We start from the raw sequence: 27,979 nt of genomic DNA on the forward strand, positions 1-27,979 counted from the left end.
AGATTACCCTCCCCAAGATGGTAGATTTGTTGGTCATGATGATGACGATGATTTCCCCCTCCAGGAGGGAAGTTCCCCCGGCAGAATCGCTCCCCGAAGGGCAAAAGTGCTCCTGCCCAAGTTCCGCCTCGAGATGGCGGCACTCCGCCCCGAAAGTATTATTCTGATTTTTTCTAGGTCAAAATCACTTATATACCAGAAGATGGGCATCGGAGGTGGGCCGAGGAGGCCACAACGCACCAGGGCGCGCTAGGGGGGCCTGGCGCGCTAGGGGGGCCTGGCGCGCCCCGGTGGGTTGTGCCCACCTGGTGGCCCCCTGGTACTTATTGGCTCCAGTATTTCTTAAATATTCCATAAAAAATCCTCGTGGAGTTTCAGCTCATTTGGAGTTGTGCAGAATAGGTGGCCTGACGTAGCTTTTTCAGGTCCAGATTTCCAGCTGCCAGAATTCTCCCTCTTGGTGTGTACCTTGCAAATTATGACAGAAAAGGCATTACAGATAAAGAATTTATAAATAAGATTTAGAAAACATGATGCAAAATGGACGTATCACTTCCACGGGCTCTTCTCTCTTCAGCTCGATCTTCATCAACCAAGCATCCTCTTCTACGTTGTTGGAGGAGGAAGAAGACATGATGCCTGGCTTAACAAATCTGACCAAAAACAGCGAGAAAAGAGAACAGAAGATTTCTCCATGATACGGTGGACAACAGGTTCGGGGGGTATATAAAGAATTTTTTATCTTGGGAAACAAGCAAACGGAAGAAAAACAGTCCGGAAGGTGTGTCAGGTGGGCACAACCCACCTGGGCGCGCGAGGCAAGCCAGGCGCGCCCTGGTGTCTTGTGCCCACCAGGGTCACTTTCCCGGTAGTTTCTTATTTTCCTAATTTTCTAAATATTCCAAAACTGACAAAAAATATTTTTGCGGATTTTTTGGAGTCTGTTTACTTACCGTATCACGTACCTCCTTATTTACACGATTCTGGAGTGTTCCGGAAGGACTCTTTTATGTGTTCTTCCGGTGTCAAAGTTTGGATAATATTACTTTCACCATTAATGGGCGTACCTGAGATATAATGTTTTATTCGTTGCCCATTGACAACCTTCGGGTTAGTACCTTCGGCATTATTTATTTTGATAGCTCCAGATCGATAAACCTCCTCAATAACATAAGGGCCTTCCCATTTTGAGAGGAGTTTTCTAGCAAAGAATCTGAAACGAGAGTTGTACAAAAGAACATATTCTCCAACTTTAAACTCACGCTTTTGGATTCTTTTGTCATGCCATATTTTAACTTTTTCTTTGAATAATTTTGCATTTTCATAAGCTTGGGTGCTCCATTCATCTAAAGAACTAATATCAAATAATCTCTTTTCACCGGCAAGTTTGAAATCATAGTTGAGTTCCTTGATTGCCCAATATGCTTTATGTTCTAATTCAAGAGGTAAATGACAAGCTTTTCCATAAACCATTTTATAAGGAGACATACCCATATGATTTTTATATGCTGTTCTATAAGCCCAAAGTGCATCATCTAATTTCTTAGACCAATTCTTCCTGGACCTATTGACAGTCTTTTGCAAAATTAATTTTATTTCTCTATTGCTAAGTTCAACTTGACCACTAGACTGAGGATGATAAGGTGATGCAATTATATGGTTAACATCATACTTGGCAAGTATTTACGGAAAGCACCATGAATAAAGTGTGAACCACCATTAGTCATTAAATATCTAGGGACTCCAAACCTTGGGAAAATGACTTCCTTAGGCATTTTAATAGAGGTGTTGTGATCAGCACTACTGGTTGGAATAGTTTCTACCCATTTAGTAACATAATCAACAACAACCAAAATATGTGTATACCCATTAGAGGATGGAAAAGGTCCCATGTAATCAAATTCCCAAACATCAAATGGTTCAACAGCAAGTGAATAATTAATAGGAATTTCTTGACGCTTACCAATATTAACTATTCTTTGCATTCATCACAAGATAAGACGAACTTACGGGCATCCTTGAAGATAATAGGGCAATAAAATGCGGATTGCGATACCTTGTGAGCAGTTCTATCTCCAGCATAATGCCCTCCATAAGCTTCAGAGTGACATTTCCGTTGGATTCGTCCCTGTTCATGCTAAGGTACACAACGTCTAATAATACCATCTACTCCTTCTTTATAAAGATGTAGGTCATCCCCAAAGTAGTGTCTTAAATCATAGAAGAATTTTTTCTTTTGTTGGTATGTAAAGCTAGGTGGTAAATATTTATCAACAATGTAATTAGCATAATCAGCATACCAAGCAGTATTATGAGCAACATTTATTGCAGCTAAGTGCTCATCAGGAAAACTATCATCAATAGGTAGTGGGCCATCAAGCACATTTTCAAGCCTAGACAAGTTATCAGATACGGGGTTCTCAGCTCCTTTTCTATCAATGATATGTAAATCAAATTCTTGTAACAAGAGAACCCATCAAATAAGTCTAGGTTTAGCATCTTTCTTTTCCATAAGATATTTAATAGCAACATGGTCGGTGTGAACGATAACTTTAGAATCAACAATGTAAGATCTGAATTTATCACAACCAAACAGCACTGCTAAGAATTCTTTTTCAGTAGTAGCATAATTCCGTTGAGCATTGTCTAGAGTTTTACTAGCATAATGAATAACATTCAGTTTCTTATCAACTCTTTGTCCTAGAACAGCACCAACGGCATAATCACTAGCATCATAATTTTCAAAAGGCAAGTTCCAATTAGGTGGTCGAACAATAGGTGCAGAAATTAAGGCTTTCTTGAGTGTTTCAAAGGCTTCTAAACAATCATCATCAAAAACAAAAGGAATATCCTTTTGCAAAAGATTTGTAAGAGGCCTAAAATTTTAGAAAAGTCTTTGATAAATATCCTATAGAAGCCAGCACGACCTAGGAAACTATGAATACCTTTGATATCCTTAGGACATGGCATTTTCTCAATTGCATCAACCTTAGCTTTGTCCACTTCAGTACCCTTTTCATAAATCTTATGACCCAAGACAATGCCTTCATTAACCATAAAGTGGCACTTCTCCCAATTCAAGACAAGATTTGTTTGTTTACATCTCTGCAAAACTTGATCAAGATTGTTAAACAATCATCAAAAGACTTCCCATAAACAGAGAAGTCATCCATGAAAACCTCACCAATCTTTTCACAAAGTCGGAGAATATAGCAGTCATACATCTTTGAAAGGTAGCAGGTGCATCACATAAACCAAAAGGCATACATCTATAAGCATAGGTTCCAAAGGGACAAGTAAAAGTGGTATTTTGTTGATCAGGTTGAGAAACAGGTATTTGTGAAAAACCAGAATATCCATCAAGGAAGCAAAAATGTGTGTGATTAGATAATCTTTCAAGCATTCAATCAATAAAAGGCAGAGGGTAATGGTCTTTTCTAGTGGCTTTATTTAATTTTCTAAAATCAATTACCATTCTTTAGCCTGTAACAATTCTTTGTGGAATAAGTTCATTCTTATCATTAGGTAAAACAGTTATACCTCCTTTCTTAGGGACACAATGAACAGGACTTACCCATCTACTATCAGCTATAGGGTAGATTATACTTGCTTCCAGAAGTTTTAATATTTCCGTTCTTACCACTTCTTTCATCTTTGGATTTAACCGACGTTGGTGATCAACAACGGGTTTAGCGCCAGGTTCCATATTAATTTTGTGCTGACATAGAGTGGGACTAATGCCCTTTAAATCATTAAGAATATATCCAATAGCAGCTCGGTGTTTCCTTAGAACTTTCAATAATCTTTCTTCTTCATGTTCTGAAAGGTTAGCACTAATAATAACAGGAAATATCTTCTTTTCATCAAGATAAGCATACTTCAAAGTGTGTGGCAATTGTTTTAATTCAAACACAGGATCACCTTTAGGTGGATGAGGACCTCCTAGAGTTTCAATAGGCAAGTTGTGTGTCGGTGGGAACGACACCTATGGGATCACTGGAATCCGTTCTACGGTCGGCGGGCGCGGGGTTGTGAGAAAAGCAGGTGCAGGAGCCAGCACAAAGATTGTTTACCCAGGTTCAGGCCGCGAGGATGCGTAATACCCTACTCCCGCTATGGTGGATGTATTCAGTGTTCTTGAGCTTTCGAACTAGCTACGGTGGCTGCGTAGTTCCAAAAGCCGAATCCCCCTCCAGTATGCCTCGGGCCTCCTTTTATAGCCGAAAAGGGTCGCCACAGTGGCACACAGGAGGTGGAAAGGTGTACAGTGCGCGAGCTTATCGCCCGGCATTACGGGACAAAGTGCATTAAATGCGCTGCTTAGGTGTCCATTAGCTTTATCGGGGACGGTAATGAGGCCCGTCCCGTCCATTGCCGCTCCGTCTCGCTTCGACACGCGCCCAGGCCAGTGATGCGTGTAGTACCATGTAGGCAGGCAGGCTGCTGAGGTGGCGCGGTGGCAGGGTCTTCACGAAGATCTGCATGCCACCATGCAGGTGCTTGCTGAGTTGGTCTGGAAGCCGCGTGTTGGCACGCAGGTGCCTGCCCAGCTGGTTGGGCTGGCAGCTGCATGCGAATGGCGGCGGAGCCTTGGCTGGTGCGGGCCTGGCAGTGGCGCTGCTGGCACCGTCGGCAAGGGCCTTGCCGGGGGCCCGGCAAGGGTCTTGCCGTGGCGTCGCAGTCGTCCCCGGCAAGACGCTTGTCGGGGGTCTTGTGGATTTCCTTGGAGAGGATCCCGCCGAGGGTCGTCGTCTTCTGATCCTCATATGATCTTGTGTGTTTATGATCTTGACAAAGATCTGCATGCCACCACGGAGGTGCCTCCCGAGCCCTGGTTCCAACGTAGTTGGTGGGGTTGGAAACCGTGGGCTGAAGGGAGGCTTGCTCTATTGGCATCGGGCAGGCTCCCCGGCAAGGCCCTTGCCAGGGCTGCGGAGGCCGCCTCGGCAAGAACCTTGCCGAGGGAGTCTACCACGCCCTCTTGCCCTCTTGTGTTCTTGGTCTTGGCGTTGCCTTGGCTGTCTTGTGCTTTGGCTTCTTTCTGGTTTCCCTCCTCCGCCCTGCTTAGCGTGGCCGTGGGCGCGGCCCTGACTGTCCGTGCACAAGTAAAGGGGTACAAAGGAGCGCCCCTACTTTTGTACACCGACAGGAGCCCCCGGGCCTGGGCCACACATAAGCGCGACACGTTGTTGGGCCAGGCCCAAAACGGTGCGCGGGAAGTTAGGGCGGGATTTTACCGCAGTAATTTTTCGTCCGCTGCGCTTCCCCACGACCCGCGTTGAACGCGCGACATGGAGGGTTGAGCGTGACGTGGGGGGCATGCGTGGGGCGGTTCCCGCACGCATGCGTCACATCGCAGTTAATGGGAAAAGAGGCGGCCCGCGCCTTCCCCGTAAAAAGGAATAACCGTGGGCGCGCTGCTCATTTACCCTCCGTGCTTTCCCCAATCTCGAAACCGCCGTCCCCTTCTCCTTCCTTCGCAAGCTTTCGCCTTTGCTCGTCGCCGCCACATCTCCGCCATCCTCCATTCCCCGCTTCCCACAGCCGCCATGGCACCCAAGACCAGCAGAGGCAAGGGAGTGGCCAGGAGGCCGGGGCGAAGGAGCCGCCGGAGAGCGAGTTGGCGGTGCGGCGGACGCAGCATGCCTACTTCCCGTCGACGGTCGACGGTCGACGCGCTCGAGCTCCGGAACTACTTCAAACACCTGTGGGGGTGCAAGACGGGAAGCGAGACGATGGGGCATTCGGCCACGCGCGTCATTCCCGCCGCCTTCGCCAAAGCTGGCCCGGATCGGTACCCATTCTTTGTCGACTACTTTTCTTGCGGCCTCTGCCCCCCTTCTCTGATTTCTTCAGCGATATCATGCACACCTACGGTTTCCACCTTCTGGATTTTACTCCGAACGTTGTGGCGTGCATGGCCCTTTTCGCCCATCTCTGCGAAGGCTTCGCCGGAGTGCATCCCAACACGGCGCTCGTCCGCCACTACTTCTTCCCTCGTATCCAAAAGGGGGGCACTATTTCCGGTTGTGTCGCCTGGATCCCAAGGACCCAGGATAAGAGGACATATCCGGACGGCGCCCAGAAGGAGAGGTGGGAGGAGTGGCGGGGCCGGTGGTGTTGGATTGATGAGAAGGATCCGCCGGACTTTTGTCGGGTCCGCCACGCCCTGCCGGTCTGCAGGAGCGACTTGAGCGATGTCGACGTCAATGACGAGAAGCTCACGGTCGCCACCACCAGGATTCTTCGTCTCACCGAGGCAGGGCTCACCCTCGAGATGATCGAGGCGGATTTCATCCGCTGCCGAATCGCTCCGCTGCACAACAAGGGGAGGCCGGCCCGACTCTTTGCGAACGCTGCTGACATCATGAGGCTCCGCCCCGGCTTGGACCACAACCTCACGGTGATGGGGCACGCCCACTTCTGCCAGCGGCTCTTCCAGCTTGATGTGAACCGGAACGGCGAGGTCGAGCGGTCCGGCAAGGCCGCGAAGGCCGGCAAAGCCATCAGGGGGCCCTTGTTTAAGTTGCCGGCGGGGTGGTCCTACTGATCAACAACTCGCGTCGAAACGACATCATCGCCATGATGCCGGAGTTCAACGCGCACGGCCTCGTCCCAACTTGGGTTGAGCTGCCGGAGGATCAGGTGCAGGAGTTTTTTGACACCCTGAGGGAGAAGTACGTCAGCGCCGAGCCGCGGCTCGTCGAGGACACCACCCAGGCGGAGCTGGACTACATCGCTGCCAGGGCGGCGGAGGCGGAGCTCGCCAGGGAGGTCGGGAGCACCGGCGGCGTGGAGGACAAGGTCGCGGCGGAGGCGGAGGAAAAGGAGCTCGCCCAGTAGGCGGAATCCGCTGGAGAGGCCACCAGCACCGGCACCGGGGCTCCTCTCATTGAGGACGCGCCCGACGAGTCATCGTCGGAGGAGGAGGAGGTGGAGGAGGCCGAGGCCGTCGACCCTCCAGCCACGGGGAGAGGGCGAGTCCTCCGGCGAGCCAGCTCTGGCGAGCCGGTTCGGCCTGGCAGGGCCGTGCAACCCCGGCATGCCCAGGAGACGTCCGCGCGCCAAACGAGGGCCACGGCGACGAAGAAAGGGGTGAAGGTCGCGGTGGCGAAGAAGAAAGCATCTGCCTCTTCTTCGTCTAAGCGCGCTCAGACGCCACCTCCTTCCCCTCCTCCGGCAGACCTTGACGCGGAGGTCACCTTTGACTTCGGGTCCCTCAGCCCAAGGAGGAAGAGAAAGGCAGCAGAGGAGGAGGAGGAGGAGGAGTAAGCTTCTTGTTCCCTTCCCCCTTCCTGTCATCTTCGTCTCCTCAATTGCGCTGCTTATCTTGAATTGTTTTCATTTTTGCAGGGAAGTGGAGACGCTAGCCCAGAGGGTAAAGAGGGCCAGGTCTTCGGCGGGAGGCCAGCCCCCGGGCACCTCGAAGGCGCCGCTGGTGGTGGTGAGCAGCTCGGACAGCAGCCCTCGGCGCAGCCCCCAGCGTAAGTTTGCCACTTACTCCCCGTTGACGTGTGTTAGGGGCACGATCCCTTGGTGCTGACCTTGTCGTGATTGCAGGAGGAGGCCAGCGGCAGGAGGAGCCGCAGAGGGCCACCCCCAACATGCTTACCCCATCGACCACGCCGCCCCGAGGGGCGTCCCCGGCAAGGGCGCCAAGCACCGAGCCCATGCACACGGAGGAGGAGGAGAACTCGGGCGCTGGTGGCTTCGCCTCGGCACCGAATGTTGGCGGGGAGGGGACTTCTGCTTCCCAGCCCGGCACGGGTAAGCCACTTGCCTTCCATCCCTGTCTTTCTTTTTTTGTTCTTGGTTTCGCCTTATCCCCTTTTTGGTACCCAGTCCTACTTCGGTGGATCCGAAGGACATAGACACCGTCAGCGAGGACGTTGCCAAGGATGCCACGGCGGAGGCCGACAAGATCGCTGCCGAGGAGGCCACCAGGGGCGCTGCTGAAGATGCCACCAAGGGGCCCGCTGGGGAGCCCGGCAAGGCTACTACCGAGGAGGCCGGCAAGGGGCCTGCCGAGGACGCCGGCAAGGCCGCTGCCGAGGAGGAGGTGGTTGACGACCAGCCTTCCTCCTCTGCTGCCTCTGGCTCCAGCAAGTACCTGAGGGTGAGTGACGACCTTTTCGTCCACCTCCCAGGGTCGTCGAGCTCCAGGGCGCCCATCGAGGGAGAGGTGTTCGACGAGGAGGTGCTTGCTGCTGCCGGGCTCTAGGTTGTTGACGAGCCAAGCGCCGGCGGCGACGGTTCTCAGGAGAAGCGGCTTCTCCAGGCCATGGGTGCCAATTTCCGGAAGCTCCAGTCGCTCCATCGCGCCCGCCTGGACAAGGCCAAGTCCAGGATGGCAACGGTGGACAAGGCGGAGGCGGACCTCAAGGTACGCGTCGCCGAGACGCAGACTTGGTTCCGCCAGGCTTGTGAGGAGCTGAAGGCCGCCCAGGGTGAGCTGGCCAAGGATGACATGGAACTCACCATGAAGCGGGCCGACATCGAGAAGGCCCAGGAGACAGCGGAGAGCTTGGCCGCCGCAGCCGAGGCCACTCGGACCCAGCACCAGGCCGCGCTGAACTCCCAGGAGGAGGACCTTGTCGCACGTGAGGAGAAGCTTGCCGCAACACTCCGCGGCAAGGATGAGGAGGTGGAGAAGCTCGTCATGCAGCAGACCCGGGAGCTGGAGCAGAGGCACAGGGAGGCACTCGATGCTCAGGCTCTGGCTCACGCTGGCAAGGTGAAAGAGCTGGAGGTGGAGCGGGACGGGCTGAGGCACCAGGCCCAGAAGCTGGCCAAGGAGAAGGACACGCTCAATGGTGCCCTGATTGAGGCGCAGGGCGCGGTCCTCAGCAGGGCTTGGGAGCTCTCCGAGGCCAACAACTCCATTAAATACCTCAAGCTGAAGTTGGAGGGTCTCGAGGGGATGTTGTCAGAGAGCAAGGCCCGGGAGGAGACCCTGACCAAGGATCTGGAGAAAGGGAAGCAGCTGCGGAAGAACGAGTCCGCCAACCACAAAGACTTTGTGGAGGGTGAGAATCGCTGGATCGGCCGCCTTGAAGACGTCGCTCCCAGGATCACCATGCAGCTGGCCACCATGGGGATGCCAACTGTGAGGTATGCTCCGGATCACAGCACGACTCCCAACGCCAGGCTGACCCTGTTCTTTGAGGGTGTTCTTGGAGCCCTGGAGCATTTCCGTTCCACAAGGGCGACTTTCCTGGCCAATGAGGCCCAGAGGCTTTGCCGGGGTGCCATGACCAAGGTTCTCACCAAGGTGGCATACTGGAATCCCAACCTCGACTTTGATGCTGCGCTGGAGAGCTTGCCGGAGGGTGTGGACCTCGCGCCGCTCAAGGAGCGTATCGAGCCCATCATTAGCGGCATCGATGGGATCCAGAGGGTAGAGGGCCAGCGCCGGGACTAGGCACCCCACTTCTTATCGTCGCTGCAGGTACAGGACCAAGACAATTTCTATCTTTAGTTAGAACCGCAGCAACAATTGATGTAATATAACTCTGCAGTACTTTTGAATCAGTGCATGTTATTTTCCTGTTCAATTTCTCTCTCTGTATATCCACCCTACGTTAATCGGGTAGGCTTGCCGGCGCGTAACCCAGGGCGCGACGCCTCGAGGGCGGATCCTCTATAGCCTGCCGGCTGCGCTTGCTGCCGGGCGAACCACCTTACCGCCCTCAACGCGGCCGCTCGAACTATCGAGCTTGACTCAAGTCAAAATCAAGAGCGTTGCCAGTTGCGGAAGGCTACCCTGCCACCCTCGACGCGGCCGCTTGAGCTGTTGAGCGGACTCGAAACAGAACAAGGGCGTTGCCAATCGCGGGAGGGCCCCTTTGCGTCTAGGTTTTCCATACAAAGAACAAGATCTCCGAGGGGAATAACCTTATATAAAAAGGAAATATTTAAAGTCCGGCATAACTTAGCTTTCCTGTCGCCGTACTGGCACCCTTCGTGCTTGCAGGCGGTGACTTCCTCTTGGCCGACTTCTTCCTTAGAAACCATGGCCACGGGGAACTGCTAAGCTGGTTGCTAAACCAGATTCTCACAACTGCGCCCCCTACCTGGCGCGGCAAAGATGTCGGTGGGAACGACACCTATGGGATCACTAGAATCCCTTCTATGATCGGCGGGCGCGGGGTTGTGAGAAGAGCAGGTCCAGGAGCCAGCACAAAGATCGTTTACCTAGGTTTGGGCCGCGAGGATGCGTAATACCCTAGTCCTGCTTTGGTGGATGTACTCAGTGTTCTTGAGCTTTTGAACTAGCTACGGTGGCTGCGTAGTCCCAAAGAGCCGAACCCCCCTCCAGTATGCCTCGGGCCTCCTTTTATAGCCGAAAAGGGGTCGCCACAGTGGACACAGGAGGTGGAAAGGTGTACAGCGCGCGAGCTTATCTCCTGGCATTACGGGACAAAGTGCATTAAATATGATGCTTAGGTGTCCATTAGCTTTATCGGGGACGGGAACGAGGCCCATCCCGTCCGTCGCCGCTCCGTCTCGCTTCGACACGCGCCCAGGCCAGCGATGCGTGCAGTGCCATGTAGGCAGGCAGGCTGCTGAGGTGGCGCGGTGGAAGGGTCTTCATGAAGATCTGCATGACACCACGCAGGTGCTTGCTGAGTTGGTCTGGAAGCCGCGTGTTGCCACGTAGGTGCCTGCCCAACTGGTTGGGCTGGCAGCTGCATGCGAATGGCGGCAGAGCCTTGGCTGGTGCGGGCCTGGCAGTGGCCCTGCTGGCACCCTCGGCAAGGGCCTTGCCGGGGGCCCGGCAAGGATCTTGCCGTGGCGTCACAGTCGTCCCCGGCAAGACGCTTGCCGGGGGTCTTGTGGATTTCCTTGGCGAGGATCCCGCCGAGGGTCGTCGTCTTCTGATCCTCATCTGATCTTGTGTGTTTATGATCTTGACAAAGATCTGCATGCCACCACCGAGGTGCCTCCCGAGCCCTGGTTCCAACGTAGTTGGTGGGGTTGGAAACCGTGGGCTCAAGGGAGGCTTGCTCTATTGGCATCGGGCAGGCTGCCCCGGCAAGGCCCTTGCCGGGGCTGCGGAGGCCGCCTCGGCAAGAACCTTGCCGAGGGAGTCTACCTCGCCCTCTTGCCCTCTTGTGTTCCTGGTCTTGGCGTTGCCTTGACTGTCTTGTGCTTTGCCTTCTTTCTGGTTTCCCTCCTCCGCCCTGCTTAGCGTGGTCATGGGCGCGGCTCTGACTGTCCGTGCACAAGTAAAGGGGTACAAAGGAGCGCCCCTACTTTTGTACACCGACATTCTGTTTAAGCAGAGGACGTTGTTCAAAAAACATCTTATCTATTTCATTTCTTTCATGCATATGTAAATCATTTTCATGATCTAACAAATATTGTTCTAGTGGATCAGTAGGAGGCACAACAATAGAAGCAGGACCAATTAATTCATCTTTACTAGGTAATTCTTTTTCATGAAGCTTTCTACTAAACTTGAAAAAATTAAATTCATGAAACGTATCACCAAAACTAACACGAATAGTTTGTTTCTTACTGTCTATTCTAGCATTAACCGTGTTCAAGAAAGGTCTACCAAAAATAATGGGACAAAAGTCATCTTGTGGGGAACCAAGAACAAGAAAATCAGTAGGGTATTTTATTTTTTCACATAAGACTTCAACATCTCTAACAATCCCAATTGGTGATATAGTGTCTCTATTAGCAAGTTTAATAGTAACATCTATGTCTTCTAGCTCTGCAGGTGCTATGGCATTCACAATTTCTTGATATAAGGTATAAGGAATAGCACTCACACTAGCACCTATGTCACATAAACCATGATAACAGTGATCTCCTTTTGTAACTGAGACAACGGGCATGCCAACAACAGGTCTATGTTTATCTTTTTATCAGGTTTGGCAATTCTAGCAGCTTCTTCACAGAAGTAAATAACATGCCCATCCATATCTTCTTCCAAGAGATCTTTAACCATAGCAATACTAGGTTCCACTTTGATTTGTTCATCAGGTTTAGGTGTTCTAATATAGCTTTTATTAACCACAGTTGAAACTTTAGCATGTTCCTTTATCCTGACAAGTAAAGGTGGTTTCTCAATATAAGCAGAAGGAACAACTGGATCAAAATTATAAATTATAGTTTCTTTAACCGCTACTGGTTCTTTAATTTCTTCTTTAATAGGTGGGTGATATTTAAACCACTTCTTTTTAGGGAGATCAACATGAGTAGCAAATGATTCACAAAAGGAGGCTACTATCTCAAAGTCAAGTCCATATTTAGTGCTAAACTTTTGAAAAGCATCGGTATTCATAAAAGATTTAACACAATCATACTTAAGCTTAATACCCGACTCTTTAACTTCATCGAGTTCCCAATCTTCAGAGTTGCATTTAATTCTTTCCAAAAGATCCTACCGGAATTCAATAGTCTTCTTCATAAAAGAACCAGCACAAGAAGTATCGAGCATGGTTTGATCATTACGAGAAAGCCGAGCATAAAAGTTTCGGATAATAATTTCTCTTGAGAGCTCATGATTGGGGCATGAATATAACATTGACTTAAGCCTCCCCCAAGCTAGAGCGATACTTTCTCCTTCACGAGGCCAAAAATTATATATATAATTCCGATCACGATGAACTAGATGCATAGCATTAATTTTTTGGTGGAACTCCAATTTCAAACGATTCCAATTCCAAGATCCAACATCATCGCATAGTCTATACCATGCCAATGCTTTTCCCTTCAAAGAAAAAGGGAAAACCTTTTTCATAACTTTATCCCCGGGTAAAGCTGCAAACTTGAACAATCAACAAATTTGTTCTACATATATCAAGTGCATATCAGGATGTTCGGTTCCATCTCCTGCATAAGGATTAGCTAGCAGTTGTTCTATCATACCCGAAGGAATTTCATATTCAATATTTTCATTAGGTGTAGTAGGTTGAAGGGTACCTAATTGTGGTTCCGGTCGAGGTGAAGATACGCCGAACAAACCCCTCAAAGGATTGTTTTCCATAGTAATAAGTGACAATAAATTTCAGCACACTATATAAATGTTTCCTTACCAAACTCCACTTACCAAAGGCGCTTCACTCCCCGACAACGGCGCCAGAAAATAGCCTTGATGACCCACAAGTATAGAGGATCAATTGTAGCTCTTTTCGATAAGTAGAGTGTCGAACCCAACGAGGAGCAGAAGGAAATGACAAGTAGTTTTCAGTACGGTAATGTCTGCAAGTGCTGAAATTGTAAGTAACCGAGTAGTTTGATAGCAAGATAATTTGTAACAGGCAAGTAACAATAGTAGTAACAAAAGTGCAGCAAGGTAGCCCAATCCTTTTGAGGCAAAGTACAGGCCAAAATGGTCTCTTATGATAAGCAAAGCGTTCTTGAGGGTACACGGGATTTTCATCTAGTCACTTTCATCATGTTGGTTCGATTTGTGTTCGCTACTTTGATAATTTGATATGTGGGTGGATCGGTGCTTAGGTGCTGTTATTACTTAAACAAACCTCCTACTTATGATTAACCTTCCCGCAAGCATCCGCAACTACGGGAAAAGTATTAAGAATAAATTCTAACCATAACATTAAACTTTTGGATCCAATCGGTCCCTTACGGAATAGCGCATAAACTAGGGTTTAAGCTTCTGTCCCTCCCGCAACCCATCATCTAATTACTACTCCACAATGCATTCCCTTAGGCCCAAATATGGTCAAGTGTCCTGTAGTCGACTTTCACATGATGCCACTAAGGGAATCACAACATACATACTATCAAAATATCGAACACACATCAAGTTCACATGATTACTTGCAACATGATTTCTCCCATGACCTCAAGAACAAAAGTAACTACTCACAAATGATAATCATGCTCAAGATCAGAAGGGTATTAAATAGCATATTGGATCTGAACATATAATCTTCCACCAAATAAACCATATAGTAATCAACTACAAGATGTAATCAACACTACAAGTCACCCACAAGCACCAATCTATAGTTCCGGTAAAAAGATTGAACACAAGAGATGAACTAGGGTTTGAGATGAGATGGCGATGTTGAAGATGTTGATGGAGATAGCCCTCCCCCAAGATGGGAGAGTTGTTGGTGATGATGATGACGATGATTACCCCCTTCGGGAGGGAAGTTCCCCCGGCGAAATCGCTCCGCCGGAGGGCAAAAGTGCTCCTGCCCAAGTTCCGCCTCGAGACGGCGGTGCTCTGTCCCGAAAGTCCTCTCTTTATTTTTTCTAGGTCAAAATGACTTATATACAGTAGACGGGCACCGGAGGTGGGCCAGAGTAAGCACAACCCACCAGGGCGCGCCTGGGCTCCCTGGCGCGCCCAGGTGGGTTGTGCCCACCTGGTGGGCCCCCTCTGGTACTTATTTGCTCCAATATTCTTCAAATATTCCATAAAAATTCTCCGTGGAGTTTGAACTTGTTTGGAGTTTTCCAGAATAGGTAGCCTGACGTAGCTTTTTCAGGTCCAGATTTCCAGCTACCGGAATTCTCCCTCTTGGTGTGTACCTTGCAAATTATGAGAGAAAAGGCATTAAAATTACTCCAAAAAGCATATTATTCATAAAAACATCATAAATAACAGTAAGAAAACATGATGCAAAATGGACGTATCAGAGTCCTACCCGGACACGGGGGAAAGTCTTCACAGCCCCTCAACCCGGCCCATATCGAATAGACCGGACACCCGAGGACCCCCAAATCCAGGACTCCCTCAGTAGCCCCTGAACTTGCCTTCAATGACGACGTAGTATCCGGCTTTATGCATTCGGCTTTGCAAGGCGGGTTCTTCTCCATACTTCGGATAGATGACAGTCCGGTCGTGACCTTCACGTTTTGCCTTTATGACTCCTTCCCTGTCGTTGCCTCGATTTCCACGCGCCGTGCGAATGCGAACAGACGACAATAACTTTTTACAAATATGCCCCTAACCACATAGGGACGGCGCCTATATAAAGAGGTTAGATCCCCAAATGCCATCCACATCGTGCAAAGAACATCCTGACCAGCCATAGAAAACAAAACATGGCCAGCGCTCCCAGCTCTTCTTCGCGCCCCCACAGCCCTCAAGAGGGTGATTGGCGGAGCTTCTCAGTGTCTCATCTCCAGTTGAGTCGACTGCAAACGCAGGGATATCTCCTTCTCGCAGATCTAGTCTTTGTGCGAGCGGGATTAGCCTCAATCGGCAATGATGTGCTAGCAGAAAATTTCCCCAACCCCAATAAGGAGGAGAGGGTGTGCTTTGTTTTCTTTCTTCTGCGGGGCTTAGGATTCCCGATCCACCGCTTCCTCAGGGGCCTTTTAGAATTCTATGGGATCCAGCTGCACAATCTCACTCCAGGTTCTATTCTGCACATCTCGGGTTTTGTCGCTCTGTTTCTGGGCTGCGAGGCTCATTTAGAACTATGGAGAAAGTTCTTTTCCTCGCCCCTCGTCATCGAGGGGGCTCCATATTTGAAGTGGGCAGCGCCGAAGTATGGCGTATAGCCGGATCAGGTTACCCGATTGGAACTCCCAAGGAGGTATCCCAAGAATGGTCTTCGGAATGGTTCTATATTGAGGATGTTCCCCTTCCGGACCCAGTTCGGCGCGGCCTCCCCGAATTTTCTAGTGCTCCTTTGAAGAAACGCCTTAATTGGCGCCCCCGGAGTCCCAAGGAAGAAGACAGTGCGGAAGTCAAGAGGTTGGTCAGCAAGGTCAGATTACTTGCTCATTACGAGCTCTCGATAATTGAAGTTATGGCCATCGCGATAATTCAGCCTCTCCAGTCCAGAGTGACTCCTTTATGGTGTTACAACGGAGAGGGCGACGCATCCCGTTACAGACGCAAGGGCCCAAATACCCCGGCCGAACTAGCTATGATCTTGGTCGATCTGTATAAGGGGGAGAAAGAAGACTTCCTCCGCTTAAACTGCCGAGAGGGATATTCCATGTACAACCCCATTGAATGGGTAAGTTTTTGATTATCAACATTATTTTTCCTTGCTATCAAGGCATGCTAATCAAATACTTCTTGTTGTCCTAAAACAGTCATGGAGGAAGATGATCGAGGACATTCATTGTCCCTTCCCACAGCCAGAGGATCACGCTCACGACGAAGACCCTGGATTCTATGAGGATCTGGATATATACATAGAATTTGATGATGGAGTATTTCATGAGGCGAGCCTTGATGGTTCGGAAGTGGCTATTACGGTCGACTACCCCCGCCTTTACCCTTTCTCCATTGTAAGTATTAAAAAAGCTTTCTCAAAAAGAGGTCCCTACTTGCACCTTATCCATTATACTAAACTGTACTTCATGGGATCGGCGCTCGGCAAGCCGCACTCCCTCGAGGGCGGCCTCTATGCAGGGTAATCGTTCGAAACGAAAGGAAACCGGGAGCATTGTAGAGCCCTCTCGTCCTTCAAAGAGGTATGCCCTTCGATATACGCCTAAGCATGAGATCATATTGTTAAATTTCTCCTCTATCTCAATTTCAGGAGGAGCACGCGGCAAACCGTGGGCAAACGCCCTGCTAGCCAAATGTCAGCTAATTCGACACCAGATTCATCAACTAGGACGAGGGTTGATACAGTGCCGGACTCGCCTCCTCAAGAGGATTCGGATGACGTATCCGTCACGAATTTTGAAGTAGAGAGTGTGATGAATCATCGTCAACTAAAAGAGGCCATGCGCGCTCCAGTTTTCACTGAACAGGAGTTTACCACACTCAGCTCTGTGGATGCATATATCCGAGCCGCCCGGGACTGATTTGCCGGAGTTACTCAACTGTTTTCAAAGGATATGCAGGTAATAGTTTGTGCAAATGTAATATATATATATATGCCAGTAGCCTCCAAGACTTGAAGCGGTTAGGCCAACCGATTTAAGGATCGTTATAACTTGCAGGTTCTCAGGGAGAAGAACAACACGCTGTCCCAGGAGCTTGCAGAGATGAAAAAGGCCCCAATGACCACTGATCAGAGGGACAAGCTTGAGGAGGAAAAGGATAAACAAGATGAAGAGATAAAGAGCTTAAAGGCTCAGTTATCGGCCGCGCAGCAAGAAAATAAGAAGTTAAAAGGCGGCATATTCGGTATAACCTTTTGAACCGTATAATATCCCATAGTTCGGATTGTCATAACCGTGTCATTGCAGGTCTGTTAACTGGTCGACCTGAAGAGGAAGTATCCGGATTTCGAGGCGACGTGCTTAAGGAACTATCCGTGATGCATGAATGAGCACGATTGATGTAGACCGAAAGCGAAAGCAGAAGCTTAACGCGGTTGATGTAGCCGAACGTCTTCTCGATCCAACCGATCAAGCACCGAACGTACGACACCTCCGAGTTCTGCACACGTTCAGCTCGATGACGTTCCTTGAACTCTTGATCCAGCAAAGTGTCCAGGGAGAGTTCCGTCAGCACGACGGCGTGGTGACGGTAATGGTGAAGTTATCCGCGCAGAGCTTCGCCTAAGCACTACGTGAATATGACCGGAGGCGTAAACTGTGGAGGGGGCCGCTGCACACGGCTTGGAACAATTGTGTGTTTAAGAGGTGCCCCACCCCCGTATATAAAGGAGGGAGAGGGGAGGAGGCTGGCCCTAGGCGCACCCCAAGTGGGAGGAGTCCCACTTGGGATCCTAGTAGGATTCGCCTCCCCCCTTCCTTGTATCGGAGGGGAAAGGGGGAAGAAGAGGGAGAGGGAGAAGGAAAGGGGGGCGCCGCCCCCTCCCCTAGTCCAATTCGGACTCCTCCCTTGGGGGAGGGCGCCACCCCTTGTGGACTGACTTGCCTCCCTCCTATGGCTCATATGGCCCATATCTTCCCCCGGGGGGTTCCGGTAACCCCCCCGGTACTCTTATATGTACCTGATGCACTCCGGAACACTTTCGGTGACCGAATACTATCATCCAATATATCAATCTTTACCTCTCGACCATTTCGAGACTCCTCGTCATGTCCACGATCTCATCCAGGACTCCGAACAACATTCGGTCACAAAATCACATAACTTATAATACGAATCGTCATCGAACGTTAAGCGTGCGGACCCTACGAGTTCGAGAACAATGTAGACATGACCGAGACACCTCTCCGGTCAATAACCAATAGCGGAACCTGGATGCTCATATTGGCTCCCACATATTCTACGAAGATCTTTATCAGTCGAACCACAATGACAAGATACGTTATTCCCTTTGTCATCGATATGTTACTTGCCCGGGATTCGATCGTCGGTATCTCCGTACCTAGTTCAATCTCATTACCGGCAAGTCTCTTTACTCGTTCCATAATGCATCATCCCGCAACTAACTCATTAGTCAAATTGCTTGCAAGGCTTATTATGATGTGCATTGCCGAGAGGGCCCAGAGATACCTCTCCGATACTCGGAGTGACAAATCCTAATCTCGATCTATGCCAACCCAACAAACACCTTCGGAGATACTTGTTGAGCATATTTATAATCACACAGTTACATTGTGACGTTTGATAGCACACAAGGTCTTCCTTCGGTATCCGGGAGTTGCATAATCTCATAGTCAAAGGAATATGTATAAGTCATGAAGAAAGCAGTAGCAATAAAACTTAACGATCATTATGCTAAGCTAACGGATGGGTCTTGTCCATCACATCATTCTCCTAATGATGTGATCCCGTTCATCAAATGACAACACATGTCTATGGTTAGGAAACTTGACCATCTTTGATTAACGAGCTAGTCTAGTAGAGGCTTACTAGGGACACGGTGTTTTGTCTATGTATTCACACATGTATCAAGTTTCCGGTTAATACAATTCTAGCATGAATAATAAACATTTATCATGATATAAGGAAATATAAAATAACAACTTTATTATTGCCTCTAGGGCATATTTCCTTCGGTCTCCCACTTGCACTAGACTCAATAATCTAGTTCACATCACCATGTGATTAAACATTAATAGTTCACATCGTCATGTGATTAACACCCATAGTTCACATCGCCATGTGACCAACACCCAAAGCGTTTACTAGAGTCAATAATCTAGTTCACATCGCCATGTGATTAACACCCAAAGAGTAGTAAGGTGTGATCATGTTTTTCTTGTGAGAGAAGTTTAGTCAACGGGTCTGCCACATTCAGATACGTATGTATTTTGCAAATTTTTATGTCTACAATGCTCTGCACAGAGCTACTCTAGCTAATTGCTCCCACTTTTAATATGTATCTAGATTGAGACCCAGAGTCATTCGGATCAGTGTCAAAGCTTGCATCGATGTAACTGCTCGGCCCGGCGTTTCTACTTCACCAACCAAACCCTCGCCCTCGGGGTAAGCTGCAAAGGCCCTTCGTCTTCGAGCCGGCGGGCCTTCACAGCTTCAGGGACTATTTTCAGGGGGATGACCCTCGGGTAGGCAGTGGAACCCAGATCCTTTTTCAAAACATTGGGGCAATAGGCGCCCTCAACCTGGCAAGATCGCCAGTCGGCTCCCCAGCGCGAGCCAGCTTAATGCCTCAACCCGGGTGGCCGTAGGCCGGATAGCCGATGGTTAACAGTCGTCCTATCCGGACGTATAGCAGAACGATCCCCCACGACAGGGCAGGCGAGGCTACAACATTCCCTCCTTTGTGTCGGTCGAGACTGGCGTGGCTATAGTGTGCCCTATACCGCTAGCCGAGGCGGGCGGCGCCAAGACAATGCGGCCCTGTAGCAGAGTGGCGCCTGCCGCCCTAAGGCGTAGGGCGGTCAGGCCACAGTACTGAGTAGCCGACCAGGCTAGTGCCCGGCGGCCTCGGTGCAGCCCGCTTCTGGTGGACCGCGCCCGGTGCACCAGGCGCACCTGGCGGCCTGGTGGCCCCCACCGCCGGCTCCAAGACTATGACACCGGGGCCCCGACCCCATGTAACTTTACTAGTGTAACCCTGGGGGGTTGGCCTATAAAACCCCCAGGAGCCCTCCATGTAGAGGGTCGCCCAATCAATAGAACACACAACCACAGGAGAGGCAAGAACTGAGGCCTAGCCATTTCTTCCTCCTCCGCCCAAATAGCTCTAGGAGCACCATTGTAACCATAGTGCATATCATACCATTTTGGTAGGAGTAGGGTGTTACCTCCCATGGTGGCCCCCGAACCTGGGTACGCCTTGTGTCTCGCACCTGCGCGTGCTAACCTCACCTCTGGAGCCCACTGGCATCCTCACGTAGCCCCCCACTTTTAGCCATCTTATGGCATCCGACATCACCACGACACTGGTGCTTCCCTTCCTGTTGGCCACCGTCGGGTCGTCCTTGACTCAGCCATGGCCCCCTTCGCCGTCCTCGTCTCCGATGCCAACATGCAACACCCACTCTCCCCTATGTTAGGCATGTTGTTAGGATTGATTTCCCGATTACTCAACGGACCCTCAATGTCGACTAGGTTATGGAAGCACAGATGAGTCTGGTAGTTCAGGCAGCAACACTGATAGTTGAGATTCAGGCATGGCTCATGTTCATGCACATGAGCGTTGTTCGTTGTGGTGAGAGACTTGTCATCAGTTATGCTCCAATGCTTATGCGGGAAAGGAGAGGATCGCCAATCTAAACTACATCTACAATTGCAACGACACAGACGCCTTGTGGATGCTTTGAATGAAAAAGAGCGCCATTTGCTAGATTTTTCCAGACATTCAAGAGCAAGGGGCTACTACAAGATAGCATCCACATCATTGTGGAAGAGCAAGTGACCATGTTCCTCCATGTTGTTGGCCATAACCGAAAGTTTAGGGTTATGCACAACATGTTCAGGAGATCAATGAAGACCATCTGAAGGTACTTCAAGCAAGTGCTCTATGCTGCTGGGGAGCTCAGAGGAGAGATGATCAAGTCACCAACCGGCCCGACTCCTACCAAGATTCGCACTAGCCCAAGATGGTATCCATACTTCAAGGTGAGCACTGACAGTATGTACTTCATGGCTTGATATGCTTGTATTGTTCAAGGTGAGCACTAACACAATCTTGTTTTGCCATTTCAGGATTGCATTGGGGCAATATATGTACTCATGTTACTGCCAAAGTGCCGAAGTCACAAGCTGCAACATGCAGGGAGGGAGTACTACACAAGCCAGAATGTGCTTGCTGTTGTTGACTTCGATCTGAAGTTCACATATGTGTTGGCTGGCTGGGAAGGGTCAACACATGATGCTAACATTCTCAGTGACAGTATAAGTTGTCCTGATGGCATCAACATCACCAATGGCAAGTTCTATCTAGGAGATGATGGATATGCATGTCGGCCAGGTATTCTTTCACCCTTCAGGAAAAACCAGGTACCATATGAACGAGTATGTTAGTAGGAACTATCCTAAGACTCCACGGGAGTTGTTTATCTCAGACACTATCTTTGGAGTTACTATTGAGAGGGCCATTGGAGCTCTGAAGGAGAGGTTTAAGATCTTAGATCAGAAGCCATTCCACACTTTCCTCACTCATGTTAAGCTTGTTCTTGCTTGTTGCATTCTGCATAACTGGATCCTGCAATGGGTTTGTGATGAACTGATGCCTGAGGTGGAAGATGTGACGTCTGACGATGTTGTCAGCTCCGGTCATGGTGTGGAGGCACTTGGCAACGAAGCCTGAAAGAACAAAAGGATGGAGTGTGCACATGCAATGTGGGATAATAGAGGTCAGACAAGGATCTAAAGAAGAAGAATAGGAATAAGAGCAAGAGTAGCAGAATAAGAAGAGGGTGAAGCAGCACCAACATCAACAAAAGAGGAAGAGGAAGAAGTACCAGCCGCAGCAGAAGAGGAAGACGAAGAGGATTGACTTCCATCTAGTTAGCATCGATGATGAACTTTCCTCTATTTAGCCATATGGCTCCCAATAATGTGTACTGCCATTTGATAGTAGCTAGGATGAATCATAATTTGTTTCGTAGCTAGGAGTGAAACTGTTCAGATCGTGTGTGGCAAGGTCACCACTAGTGAGAAGTGGTGACAACACCTTATGCATGCTGCAACCAAATAGCGTGTCATATGTGCGCCTAATGCAATGCGGCCAACCAAACGGCGGGTCAAAATTAGTTCTCTCATGCACCAAAGCTATATGCGGGCAAACAAACTATGTGTAGGCGATGGTTTATAGGCTATTTTTTTCTTGGTCAGACTCATCTGAGAAACACATGCAATGCAGCCAAAATCGATGCAGGCAACCAAACATGTACGTTAAGATTCGTGTGCTAAACAAACTAACTTCAGTCTGTGTGTCGGATCACGGGTTCCGGCAAAACCCTTAAGGTTCGAACTCTGGGGTGCGCGCGAAGTTCTTTCCCTCCTACCGATCTATGCCCTAACTCGCTAAGATCTCACAGACGAACTCGACGAACTAGCAACACAGAAAGACACGAGATTTATACTGGTTCGGGCCACCGTCTTGGTGTAATACCCTACTCTAGTGTGGTGGTGGTGGATTGCCTCTTGGGCTAATGATGAACAGTACAAGGGGAAGAACAGCCTCCTGAGGATGAGGTGTTCTTGTGCTCGACGAACTTGTGTGGGTGAGGTGCCTCTGAATGAGTTGTTTACTACGGTGGTGGCTAGCTCGACTTATATAGGCCCTGGTCCTCTCCCCAAATATTGAGCGGGGAGGGAGCCAACAACGGCGGCCAATTTGAAAGGGGATAGCTAGTACAAGCTATCCTGACAAAAGCGGTCTTCGCCTGCGAAAGGGCTCTAGTGATGACGCTGTCTTGGGCTCCACGGTGACCTCCGTCCTGCTAGCCAGCTGGTCTTAGTCTCATTGCACTGATATGGAAAGCTTTGCCTGATGCCTCGGTACTCCGCGCCTGCGCTTGCCCCCTTGGCACCAAAGAGGAAACAAGGACGTTGCGCGCGCTGGCGCCCGCCTGGCGCCCGTCTGATCCTGATTATCATGGCTCACATCACGAGAGCCTCGTGAGGCTTGCCCCGCCTTGATATCTCCGCCCCTCGCGAGCCAGCCTGGTGAGGCCGCTCCCGAGGAGGTCTTGTGTCGTCCGCCTCGCGGGGCTTGGCCCCTCGCGAGTGTCTTGAATGCCTTGTCGATGAAGATGGGTCGTACAGGCCTGCTAGCAAAGCCACGCCGTGGGCCGCAGGCAGGCAAGTCTGGGGACCCCCGTTCCCAGAACGCCGACACTGTGTGCTTTTCGTGGCTGGCTAGCTGCCTGCCTGCACTTATAAAACGACGACCTATTCTAGCGGATGGTGTGACGGGCCGCCAGTCGATCCCGATAGTGCTTCTTTTCGTTTTGCTTCCCGTGCTTTGTTCTTTCTTTTACGACAACCCGAGTTTCCACCGCGAGACGCGTGAGTCGGTAGCTTCTCCAAAATTAGATCGTATCTTGCAAAAGTCACTCCTATTTTCTTGTTGCAATCTAGAAAATATATTTATTTGCATAGATTCGTTTATTCAAAATGTTTTATATATTTAATCATTTTACCATTTGATTTCTTACGTCGGGATCTACGAAACTAGGTCTCATGTTACTAGGTTTTGATGAACTTTGTTTTGACAAAGAAAAATAGAGCAGAAGCATAGTTTTTTCCTTTTCTTTACGCAAGCAAAGTTATTACTCGACGAGAAGAGAATCCATGCTTCTGGTGAGAGCACATATTTTTCTTCCCTTTTCGAGAAGCACAAGTGGAAGCATAATTTTTTCCCTTTCCAGGTAAATCTCGCGGAAGCAAATCTGTGCTTCCACGAGAAACAACGACTCGCAGAGGCAAACTGTGCTTCGACGAGAAGCACAACTTTTTCCATTTCCGGGTATTTCTCGCGGAATGCTTCCGCGAGAAACAACAACTCGTAGAGGCAAATATATGCTTCCACAAGAAGCACAATCCCCCCCTCCCCGAGAAACACAGCAGCAGCAACTTGTGTCACCACGATAAGAAAACTGTGCTTCTCATGAAAGCACAATATTGTTTCATGGTGAAAAGCAAATCCTAGGAAAAGACGAGCGAAAACTGAAAACAGGAAAAAGCCCATCTAAAACCCAAAAACGTGTAAAAAGTTAAAAACAAAATCCACTAAAAGCGCCCAACACGGAACAAGTGGCCGCTAGACGCACCATTTGGCATGCTAGGCGCGAAAATTGACTCTTGGAGGTCTCCCGCAAGGGATAACCTTCAATTAGTTGCTCTCTAGCTTCTCTCTTCTGAAGTAATATCTCTCTTCTGTAGCAATTTGGTCGGCCCGTTTCTCTGGGTTTTTTTTCGCTCGCTCGCTCGATCGCCTCGCTGGTGGGAACGTGGTTTTCTCTTATTTTTTTAGTTATTTCTTCTTTTTTTGTTTCTTTGTTTCTCCGTCGATTTTCTACCCATTTAGTTTTTCTTTGTTTCTCATCAGTTTTCTTTGTTTGTTTATCAGGTTTTCCTCGGTTTTTTTAATTTGTTTTTCCTTTTTTCGGTTTTCACCCTTTTTTTCTTTTCATTCAGCTCTTCTTCCTTTTTCGGTTTTCTTGTTGTATATTTCTTGGATTTCATCCGTTTCCTTTGTTTCTTTCTCAGTTTTCCTGTTTTTTGTTCCTTTTTGGTGTTTTCTTTGTTTCTATTTCTTTTTTTCCTTTTTGTTCCCGTTGTTTCTTTTTCGGTTTCATTGGTTTTCCTTCTCTTTCTTTTGCTCATATGCAAAAAAAATATCGTGTATCTTTAAAATGTTAAATGTATGTTCATCGCCACTAGCCTACTAGCGATATAAGTTACACACTCGAGAGCCCGCTCTCCTCCCCCTTCCCCCCGCCGCCGGCCACTCCGGCCGCGGTGGCCACCAGCCCCCGTGGGTACCCACGCGAGTAACCGCGCCACCGCACCGGACCATGGCCCCCTCCCAGCCGCACCCGTGTAGCCCCGCCGGCAGGCGGCTCGGCATGGCCCTCGCCTGGACCTGAGGGACATCCCCCTGCGTCTTTCGGTCCATCCCAGGTTCCGGAGACCATGCCGTCGCCGCCCATCCCATCCCCGGAGCTTCCGCGCCTCCTGCTACGGGGCGAGTCCTCCAAGGTCGTGCCCTCCTTGGACACGGCGGATCGAGCAGCGCCCCCCCCCTCCGAGTGGCCTCTGCTTAAATCCATCATGGTTATCCCATCCCCTGTTTCCGACCATCCCTCTTCGGGCAATGCGGATGGCTGATCCATTTATCGCCCGCGGAAAAGCCGGCGCCCACGCCCCGACCCGCCGGCTCATCTAGGCTTCCGACGCGCCTCCCGGCGCCTAGACTTCAAAGCTTCTGCTGCCTGCGAGGCCTTCTTAAAGCGCTTCAAAGGATTGTGCTTCCGCTGCCTCAGCTCCGAACACCGCCGCATCGACTGTAGGGATCCTCTCCGCTGCATCCTCTGCAAGCAGCCGTGCCATTTCGCCAGAGAGTGCCACCTCAACCCCCGCAACCGTCCCTCCGGCGGCCTGGCGCAGCTCAGGGTGCCGGTGCGCGACCGTCTTCGCTTCCCGCCACCACCGCCTCCTGCCCAGCTCCGCTCCGCCGCCATGGAGTCAGCCCGCCACTTCCACACCGACCCATCGCGTCGCCCCAGGGAGAGCCACAAGGTGATCGTCTCCTCCCCGGCAATGGAGCAGCTGGAGTCAGTCCTCCGCCACCATGTCGTGCTGCTCACCACCGTCGACAAGGAGCACCCCACCCACCCCATGGCGGTCGGCAAGGCCCTGGAGGCGCTGCGTCGCATCCCCCCATCTCCTGCGCGTCACCCACCACCATCCTAAAGACTTCTTCGTCCGATTCAACCTCCCCGCGCACCATGATCTGGCGGTGTGCCAGGGCGCGGTCACCGTCAATGGCGGCGTACTCCGGATCAATCCGTGGCACGATGACGGCCCCATGACCCACGACAACTTCAAGCTGCATGTGCGAATCGTCATCGAGGACCTGCTGATGCAACTCTGGACGCTGGAGGGCGCAGAGGAGGCCCTCGATGACAGATGCAGGATCGATCGTCTCGACAGCGTCACCTTCGAGCAAGACAACACGAAGCATTTCGGGGTGTGGGTCTGGGTGTGGGACGTCTCTCACATCCCGACCAAGCGCATGCTCTGGATCGTCAAGCGGGGGACCGGGCGCACCGAGGAGATGTACGGCTTCTCCCCCCAGCCGCGACGTCGCGCCGCTGCCGTGGGTTCGGCGCTGTGACCTCCTCATCCACGTCGACAGAGTTGAAGACTGGACGCCACTCTCTCTGCGCTCATCTTCCTCACCCCAGAGCGGCATCCCCTCCTCTGAGTCATACGGCGGCCAATTTGAAAGGGGACAGCTAGTACAAGCTATCCTGACAAAAGTGGTCTTCGCCTGCGAAAGGGCTCTAGTGATGACGCCGTCTTGGGCTCCACGGTGACCTCCGTCCTGCTGGCCTGCTGGTCTTGGTCTCGTTGCACTGATATGGAAACCTTTGCCTGATGCCTCGGTACTCCGCGCCCGCGCTTGCCCCCTTGGCACCAAAGAGGAAACAAGGATGCTGCGCGCGCTGGCGCCCGCCTGGCGCCCATCTGATCCTGATCGTCATGGCTCACGTCACGAGAGCCTCGTGAGGTTTGCCCCGCCTTGATATCTCCGCCCCTCGCGAGCCAGCCTGGTGAGGCCGCTCCCGAGGAGGTCTTGTGTCGTCCGCCTCGTGAGGCTTGGCCCCTCGCGAGGGTCTTGAATGCCTTGTCGATGAAGATGGGCCGTACAGGCCTGCTAGCAAAGCCACGTCGTGGGCCGCAGGCAGGCAAGTCTGGGGACCCCCGTTCCCAGAACGCCGACAATAGCCCCCGGGCCCAAGGCGCGCTCGGGCTTGGCTTCGAGGCAAAGCCAAAGATCAAGTGCGGAGCGCCGCGGGCCCCAAAAGCCTGCGGCCTCGGTTGACGCGTGGCGGTTGATTGGACGTGGGCGTCTCCACTTCCCCACGCTGCCTTGGCTACTGCTCGATTTGACAATTCCTTGCGACATGCAAGGAAAATCATCATTACCTGTGAACGTGGGAGGCGCCGGTTGGCCTTCTTCCGCTATAAATGGGGAGGGGCGGAGCCCCCGTCGCCCATCTCTTCTCGGTTCACTTGCTTCTTCCTCCTTGCTCCACCGCTAGCACCTAGGGCACCGCCGAAGAGGTTCTCCGCCGCATAAAAGGGCAAGGCCCCTCGGGAGGGACCCGGCTCCCCGGCACCCAAGCGAGGGCGTGGCCGTCCCCGCAAGCATGCCGCGACCTCCGCCGTGGCCCCCGGCTCTTGGGGTGGCGCCGCAGTGCGCGGCAGGAGTCGCTCTGGTCGCGGCCGTCCTGTCAACGAGAGGAGATGCGCGGTGGTTGCGCGACCTCTCCGACCGCGGTTCCATGCGTCAGAGGTGATGCCGGAGTTCGTTGTCTGGTCAGAGGATCCGGCCGGCAGCTAGCTCCAGCTCCCCCGCTTCTTCGCCGACGAGCTGCCGGCCTCCGGTCCAGGCGGGCTCTGGCTACAGGCAGACGGTTGCTGCAGCCGGGCTTCATGGGTCGCGGTCAAGGTCTCTGTCGCGGGCAACATTGCTCTCGCCCGCGGTTGGCAGACGTTCGCCCGCGCGCGCGGCCTGGGCACGCGGTGCACCCTCCACTCAAGTTCGACGGTGACGCGACCCTCTTTGTGAGGGTGTTCGAGGAAGACGGTCGCCGCGCCGGATGCTGCCCCGAGGTGAACGACGACGAGGAGGTGCTCGTCCTTGGCGATGGTCGGGGCGAGGAGGAGGACGAACCCGCCGGCCGGGCCTCATCCGGCTATGGTGGCTCCTTCCTTGGTGACAGTTCCAGCAGCGGCGGCCTTGATCAACCGCCACGCCGCCGCACCCACTTCGAAGGTGGTAGCGGGTCGTCTCGTGGCCGCGCATTGGTGAAGCGCGAGGAGGGGTCCGACTAGACCCGGGACGTCGCCAAGGCCCTGCCCCCGTCGGCTGCTGCAGGGGCGAGCGCCGCTTTTGTTATGTTTCCCTTTTCCTTCATGCATCGAAATGAAGCCAGCATGGGCCCGGAGGGG

This window comes from Aegilops tauschii, chromosome 2, assembly GCF_002575655.3.
Source record: "Aegilops tauschii subsp. strangulata cultivar AL8/78 chromosome 2, Aet v6.0, whole genome shotgun sequence".
NCBI classification, from domain to species: Eukaryota; Viridiplantae; Streptophyta; class Magnoliopsida; order Poales; family Poaceae; genus Aegilops; species Aegilops tauschii.